This window comes from Pteronotus mesoamericanus, unplaced genomic scaffold, assembly GCF_021234165.1.
Source record: "Pteronotus mesoamericanus isolate MK-2021 breed Mesoamerican mustached bat unplaced genomic scaffold, CSHL_Meso_final contig_73, whole genome shotgun sequence".
NCBI lineage: Eukaryota > Metazoa > Chordata > Mammalia > Chiroptera > Mormoopidae > Pteronotus > Pteronotus mesoamericanus.
This window is the reverse complement of record NW_026555245.1, coordinates 26,221,893-26,230,722: the sequence shown is the minus strand read 5'-3', so window position 1 is coordinate 26,230,722 and position 8,830 is coordinate 26,221,893. Positions and strand designations below refer to the sequence as shown.

The 8,830-nt window shown below is 35.4% G+C and overlaps 1 pseudogene; it reads left to right on the top strand.

The window, feature by feature from the left end:
• The first annotated feature begins 7,464 nt into the window (after window positions 1-7,464).
• On the top strand, window positions 7,465-8,463 carry LOC129078320 (protein NipSnap homolog 2-like; annotated as a pseudogene).
• Window positions 8,464-8,830: the final 367 nt, after the last annotated feature.

The window sequence follows — 8,830 nt, the reverse complement described above, 5'->3', positions numbered from 1 at the left end:
TCCCCCAAATACTTTGTCCCCAGTTAAATATATGAGTAATTTATAACATTGGGATACCTCATTATTGCCTTGGAAAACATAAATTTCAATACAAAAAAAGTGATATTTTCATTTTTATACCTTTTTCTCATATAACTTTTTAAATTTAATCTTTATTCCATGCGAATCCATTTTTTGTATAAGAATTTATTTTCTTTTATCACTTCTAGAAGGAATTTTGTTTTACTATGCATAGCTGGACAGCGGATGCAAGTCAAAAGCTTTTATACTATGTACGAGTTTACAATGAAGTGCAATTCCAGAGAGCAGAAATGAAGGCAAAGGGGATTGACACAGGGAAGAAGAAAAGTCAATTCAAGCATGAATTACTGGTATCAAATGCAACTGGTTATTCAGTATTGCATGATCATGTTCAGAAAGGCCACAGACACAGCTTTTGCTTTGGACAGTCTTTGGAGTTCAGGGAAGAACTCATGCAGAGTTGAGCTTAGCCATGTGCCCAGAGGTAGGAAATAATGGAGGAGAAATTATTCTTTATAATGGAGACATATGATGTTGAGATGATCTGATGTGAGACTGAAAAGTATCTGATACAAAGTATCTGAATTTATCTGAATTCCTGTTTTCGTAACTGCTTCACTAAAATCAGGATTCTGCTCCTTTCTAATTATGGCTTTCAAATTCATTGCTTACTACTTACGTACTCTATGCAAAATCATAAAATGTATCATGGGAAATGTGGTTATTTTAGCCCTCTCTGTTGATGACATAGTATTTTCCCTGACAGATTGGGCATCAAGGATGCTTCTGATTATAAAAATACTAAAAGGATTAGAACTGTCATACCACAATTCAATCATGTCATTTCGGGTGCAGGATTTCTCATTTATAAAGCTTTGGAAGAAGTGGGGAAATTGCCCATTGTTTTCCTTTGTCACACAGTCCATCCCTGAAAAATAAGTTCCATCAATCCATTAATTAAAAACATCACTGATGGGTGGTCTGCTACTTTGCATGTCAGGAAGTCTTTAATTTGTAAAAAATCTCAAGACTGCAGCCTGAAGAACAAAAAAGAAAAAAAAGGAGAACTCATGGACATGAACAACAGTGTGGTGATTGCGACGAGGAAGGGGGCAAGCGGAGGGGAAGGAGGATATGGGGGGATAAATGGTAATTGGAATAAATAGAGTAAAATAACAAATGAATACCCATTTGTTCTTGACATAAAAAAAAAAAAAGAAGAATGGAGCAGCTTCATTTTAACCTTAATAGGATTATATAGAAGCTTAAAAGCTGGTATTTAATGTAAAAGAAGGCACTTAGTGTCCCATACTCAGGCCAGGTGTGTGGCAATTTCCACTTTCAAAATTTGAGATAAAATGGACATGGCACAAAATATGACCTATTTATCATGTGCCCAGTATAAACTGAAAGGCAGGAGATCATTAAAAGTGTATTACAACTCCCTATGTAGAGTCCACGAGAAAGGTAGATATTTGACTCCTGGGGTCTTGTCTCTGGAGATATGTGGGCATATTTCTTTGAAAATATTATCTGTTTTATCTTTTCAGGTGGTGTATCCTCTACTCTACCTTCACACATTACTTATTTCCAGCTGTCTCTGTCACAGTCTACGAATTATTTTGTCAATCTTTCTCTTGAGCTCAACCGAATTTTAAGATCAATGAACTTACTTGCCAATTTGACAGGGCTATCAGTTGTTCCAGCAATTAATTAAGCCTTACAAATTATTTTAACCCAGACTAGCAGTCTCTACCCCACTTAATTGCCACTCAATCACAAGTTAAATTTGCCTGAAATTAACACTGTATTCCACAGGGGAGACAATTTCATCCAGTCTGTCCAGTTGCTAATTTTCTGAACATTTCCTTAGGCATAGCTTTGAAAAAATATTAAGACTTTTACAAAAGAATCTGATTTTTCTGAAAGCATTTTAAAATGTTCTTTTTTCTTCAAAGCCTAATTTGAGGTGAAGTAAAAAGTGTTTATGAGGAAACATTTTTTTTTTACCTTTGTGATATTTAACACCAACTGGAGAACAGGATATAGGAAAAAGGGTAAAAAATGAATATATATATCCAAACATACACATCCAAATTTTCACTAATTTTGTTCATGGACTTTGTCGTATGAAATGATAGCCAAGGAAGAAAAACAGGTAATGTGAACAACTTCACAGCTGATCTTCACACTTAAATATCATTCACTATGGCAAGCCAACTTGGAAACTAACAATCTATCCACCTGTAAAAATATATTTATATCTGCTCAGTCCTAGCAGGCATTCTTCACTGGGGTGTCTGTAGCAGACACATTGGCTTTGTGATTGCATGGCAAAATAAAAGTATGAGGGTTTTTTGAATTACTATTTGTGCCTAGATTTTTAGTTCAAGCTTCATAATGCATGCAATATGTGATTTGTCTTTGAGATAGGTATTTAAAAATGACATATTTTCATTTCTAAGCACCGAAATATGCATGTTAATCAGATCCCAGCAGGAAAGATATCTCCTCGCTCTGCTCATTTGAAAGAGTGGGTTGTCATGAGAGAGGTTGAGAGGGCAATTATGTTATAGAGAAAAATCATCTTCCTTATAGAATTGGAGACTAACTTTCCAGAGGCTGGGAGCTGGTGAAGGGAATCTATTTAACAAGTGCTTAACATATTTCTGTCACTGTACTAGCTGCTTTATATACCTATTCTCTAATGTTTACAGCAACTTTGAAATGTAGCCTCTTTTTTTCAGATGAGAAAGCTAGGTTTGAAAAGTGATGTTATCCATTTCATCAAGGTCTCCAAATCCATCAAGTTGAGTTATCTCTTCACCAGCATTGACCCTTCCAAACCATTTGCCACACTTCTAATCAGGTTGTACAATCCTTCTATTATTCCATATTTACTAAATAATAAAGTCCAAAGTAAGATTCATTCTATATCTTATTTTCCAGCATCACCCTTCAACTTTGTGTACTTCGTACTAAGTTACATCAATAGTTAAGCACTCTAGTTTCTAAGAAAAACAAACTGATCCTGTTCATCCTAAACTTTGGCATATTCTTTATTCCATGTTTGAGAGATCTGATGCTTGCCTCCCGAATTACCTACTGCCAACCCAATATACTTACGTCTCCCGACTAGTTTCTTCTATCCTTCAAAATTAAGATCAGGTTTCACTTTTCTTTTCGAGGTTTTCCAGAACCTGGCCTTCTCCGTTTTCTTTCCCAGTTGTTTCCTTAGCCTCTTGTAATTGTATTTTTATCTGTTGATGTGTCTGCCACACACAGGATGTTGGACCTTTGAAGCAGAACCCTGAGTTACAGCTCTTGAACCAGTACTTCCTAGGTAACCAGTAAAATTTGATGAAATAGATAGATGAATTCGGTCAGGCTGAAGTAGGTGTAATGCAAAGTTAACACAATAATGCTTGGTGTAGAAGCAAAATAGTTTTCCATCTAGGAGAAATTATTGTCAAATAGATATCCCTGAAAAGAAGCAAGCAATTAAAAAATCTGATGAATATTGATTTTAGAAGAAGCTTTTAGGAAGGGATGATGTCTGAGTTATATGTTAAGATTAGGTTTCTATTGTGCAATACTCGCTACATTTTAGAGTGATAAGAATGATAATTTTTCTCAAATTAATTGTTTTTTATTCATTATTTTGTCTTCATGGTAAACATGTAACCTAAATTATACCTCGCCTGGAATTCTAATAATAATAATTTGAAGAATTTGTTGTATGTGTGGCGGTGGATGTAGGGAGGGAAAAATGGATGGAGAAACAAGAAAAGCATGATGTGAATTTCAGCAAATGAATCTCTGTAACTGAGTTAATAAGTGAAATGCCTTAGTAAATCCTATCTTATGGTAATGGCAGTTTTTGCTCACAGTTTTATCATTGTTTGGTAATCATCGATCTGATGCCAGTGATTACGTACCAAAGATTAAGAAGTTTATCTTTTCTCCTTTTTTTGTTTTTAATAACCTCCATTATCTCAAAAGAAGCTTTAACTTTTCATGAATCTACTACCAAATACTGTGATTGCCTGATGTATTTTAGAATTTTAGCAGGTATTTGTTTTTGAGTATTTTCTTTATTTTGAGTAAATTTTGGCTTTGATTTAGAAGTTTTCAAGGAATTATAGTGGCTTCTGTGTATACTCTTCTCTCCTAGAAAATTAGTTCTATTGCCAACATTTTATTCCTGGATTCTCTTAAGAGATTTATGGGAAAAAAAAGAAAAGAAAAGAAAAACTTGCTTTTCACTAAATCTTATAGCCTTGCCATTAAACAACCATATCTTTTCCTTTTGACATCCAATTGTGGTTTTCCAAATCATTCGTTATAATGTACTTCAAAGATAATTATTTATACTTGTGTCTTGGTAAAACAATAATGACATCATAAAGCATACATCTAGAAGATTGCTACTCTTTCTGGGGTGCACCCATGAGAAAGTTGGTAAGTTTACGGCAATGTAAAGCAGACATAGCAAAAGAAATTTAGTTTGAAGAGGATGGGCCACAGTTAGTGTTTCTGAGAACAATGCAGCATATGCTTATCAAAGTTTTCTCCATCCATCTCCACAGAACATGAGTTCCTAGGCAAAAGGACTGCCACCAGGAGCTTGGTTACAAAGTCTCTTCCACTATTTTCCCTGTGGAACCTGGAGAGCTCAATGTTAAAGAAAAACCTAATGCAGATAATTTATCTCTTACTATTAATATTTTGCCCCACTTTCACTTTCACTCCATCTTTGCTCTAAGTAAAAGAAAATATATATCTAGAGCAGTAACCCATTTTATATATATAAATGGGTTAACATATATATATATATATATACATATATATATATGGATTGCTTTTGGAGTGGGGAAATGCATCTTTTAAAACTCAATAAAGAAGAATTATGTAATAAATAGGCATTATTTAGGCAAGCATTGCTTTCATTTACATACTAGCAAAGTTGAAAGTTAGCTCTAGATATTTAGAATAAACTACTTTAAGTATACTTAAAATAATATTTTATCTATCATATTAAGCTATTTTAAAGTGATTTTAACCAGGGTTTTTTGTGTGTTAATTTTTTTCAAGGAACATAGCCTGCATATCAGAATATCATGTTTTAAAAACAATTAGGTCTGGATAAATTTTGGGATATATCTCCTCTCTCTCTCTCTCTCTCTCTCTCTCTCACACACACACACACACACACACACACGCACAAATGCATGCATACGTATTTCATCAGGCAAGCTATTGTTCAACCAATATTTTAGAATATAATATAGACCATATTTAAAGTCACCTCTTTTCTGCTCTGTTCTACAGAGCAGAAACTCTTTTTGGAAACCTATTCCAATGTTTAACAACCATTGCCCATCAGGGAAATCTTCCTTATGGTTAACTTAAATCACTCATGCTATAATCTAGAGCCATTTATGGTTTTGTCCTCAGCCCTCCTCAGAAAGAGAATTGAGGAGAAGATAATCACTAAATTATCCCCATGCACCTTCTGGTGCTTTTTTTTTTTCCTTTACACAAAACTTACTGGTATGAAGTTCTCACAATCATTGGAACATAAGCATTTACTAAATGCAGTTAAAAAATTAAATAAGGTTCTTGACAGGAGCTTGGGGGAAGAGAGAGAGATTTTTAAGTTAGACAATGTCATTCAGGAGCTAAAAATAAAAGTTCGGTGTCAATAGATTTGTAATAACTTTTCATTATATTGGAGACCCACTGCGGCAAGGTAACCCATTTCCTGTTTGTTTTAGAAACCTTAAATTATTCAATATGTTTCTAGTTTCTATGTATTCTTCCAATTTCAAATTTGTTTTTTAATGCTATGTTCATTTTAATGAACATTCCATTAATTTGTATGCAACGTTTGACATATTATTTTAATTTATCAACGATAAATAATTTTTAGCATGTAAAGATATATAATATATTGAGTATTCTTAATGACAGCAGTCAATGATATTATGTACAAATTACTCTCTACTACTATTTTTAAAGGCTGTTTCTTTTTAAAGATGACTTTTAAGAAAACCCTTAAAAATGTATCAAAATAAATAGGTTTTATTTATTATGCAAATACTCTGGTAGATACTATGATTATAAATATGAAAATAAGTTCATTTTCAAAACTTTAGAACTCACACTAATATAGTTCTAATAACACAGTCTCATATAAAGGATAAAAAAAATCCAGTGCTACCACTGATATCTGACTGTGCATCCAAGCAACTAAAATGCAAAAGAAAGTTACATTTAAGCCACAGTTTGAGTTCACTGGGAAGCACATTCCAAGGTAAGGTTTAGTGTTCAAGATGTTTACTATAGACAAGGGGCCTTTGAGCAATAACATGGAAAACAAAAGAAGGAAGCAGGATTGAACCAAGAGGCTCAGCCTACCCCATGGAAAAGGCTGGGCTAATGTGGTTCTCAGATACCTTCAATGTTTGGCTGAAATGGTCTGCCCTTTATTCTTCTTCTTGATCAGTCATTTGATATAGGCTGTCTCTGCAAAAGCACAGTTCTGGATGTCATGAATCTCTGTAGCTGAAGTAAATCATGGGAGGGGTAATAATAAAACGGTTTCCCCAGAAGCTAGGGCAACACCACCTTCCTTGAAGGGGGAAACTGGGTAGTACATTTCCAAATATATCACTGTTTATGTAGTTATGAGCCAAAAATTGTTCTACGTTCTTTACATATATTAACTCATACAAAACCATAACAATATGAGAAAATCACTCATGTGATACTCATTTTGCAGATACAGAAACTGAGGACCATGGAATTTGAGGGCTCGCCCAAGACCACATGACGAGGTCAGTGGCAGAGCTGGTGATTTCAAGCAGTCTCATCACAGACTTCACTACCAAGGAGCTGTTCATTGTTCAAATCCAATTTTCCAAGTTTTCAATTCATTACTTATTGTATTTATATTTCAGAATTTCCTGGCATGGTTTAAATTGGTTTACTTCTTAAAACTCTTTTTTAAGTTAATTTATATGTTTCTATGCTAGTTTTCACACCTGGCTCCTTTTCACTTGTCTAATCTTTAAATGTTGATGTCCTTTTATTGTTCATACCTCAGTCTTATTTTTTTAGTCACACTACATAATCTACTTTGAGTGTACTTCAAGCATATTTTATCCAAAGACTGATGAAAATCTGAACAGTTTCAGTCCCTGACTGCTGTAAAGAATCAAGAGTTAATACCCAAAGCGTACCTGTTGCAAGGGATAAGGGTAAAATGTGATCTAGAAATTTTGGAAACATTAGAAACAGGAAGGAAGACATTAAATATTAATTGAGTGATGACAGAATTCAAATTGAAGACCAGGAGATAACAAGGCAGAAACTATTTAAAATTAAATTCCCGCGCATCAGCGGTGGCCCTGACGGTGGGAGCCCAGGCACAGAAGCAACATGGCGGTGGCGCAAGCGCTGCACGCCCGAGGAGCGCCCTCTGCCGGCGGCCTCCTACGGCGTGCGGCCCCCTGCAGCCTCCTGCCCGGGCTCCGGAAGCTGACATCTTCCAGGAACAGACCTCGAGACGACAGCTGGTTGAAATCCTTATTTGTCCGGAAAGGTGACCCAAGAAAAGATGCTCACTCTAATCTCCTAGCCAAAAAGGAAACAAGCAGTCTATACAAAATACATTTTCACAATGTTAAACCGGAATGCCTAGAAGCATACAACAAAATTTGTCAAGAGGTATTCCCAAAGATCCATGAAGATAAACATTACCCTTGTACTTTGGTGGGGACTTAGAACAACGTGGTATGGCGAGCAGGATCAAGCTGTCCACCTCTGGAGGTATGAAGGAGGCTATCCTGCCCTCACGGAGGTCATGAGTAAACTCAGAGAAAATCAGGAATTTTTGGAATTCCGGAAGGCAAGAAGCAACATGCTTCTCTCTAGGAAGAATCAGCTGCTATTGGAATTCAGTTTCTGGAATGAGCCTGTTCCACGGTCAGGGCCTAATATATATGAACTCAGATCTTACCAACTTCGACCAGGAACTATGATTGAATGGGGCAATTACCGGGCTCGTGCAATTCGCTTCAGACAGGACAGCAATGAAGCTGTTGGAGGATTCTTCTCTCAAATTGGGCAGTTGTATATGGTGCATCATCTTTGGGCTTACAAGGATCTTCAGACAAGGGAAGATATACGGAATGCTGCATGACATAAACATGGCTGGGAAGAATTGGTATATTATACAGTTCCACTTATTCAGGAAATGGAATCCAGAATCATGATCCCGCTGAAGACCTCACCCCTCCAGTAAGGCTACAGACTTTAGACGTGCCTACATAAATTTCTGTGACAACTATTTGTCATAAATTTATTTTAATTGTATATCAAGTGAAAAATGCTGAAATCTAAATTGCTGTATATAGCTTATGAGAGAGAGAGACTTCTTTTCTTTAAAAGTTACATAATTATAAGAAAGGACACTATTACAGTTTGACTGATTGTAACAGTGCTCTATAGTCCTCTTCGAAACATCCCTGTGTTTGTTGAATACACCTTACAGTACTGAACCACCCCACCCAGCCTCCAGGAAAAGAGAGCCGAGATTAAAATCTGAGTCATCTCTAAATAGGAATCTAATCATGAAAAAGAAAAGACTTCGTTGTTTCTTTTAAAAAAACAAATCTGTCGTATAACTACTGATTTTTAGACAAATTTCTTGTATCAGGAAGAAATAAAATTTTGTCATGTTTCTTTGGCAGTATTTTTGAGTCTCAGACTAGGAGCAAATTATGAGTGAACCCAATACCTGAGT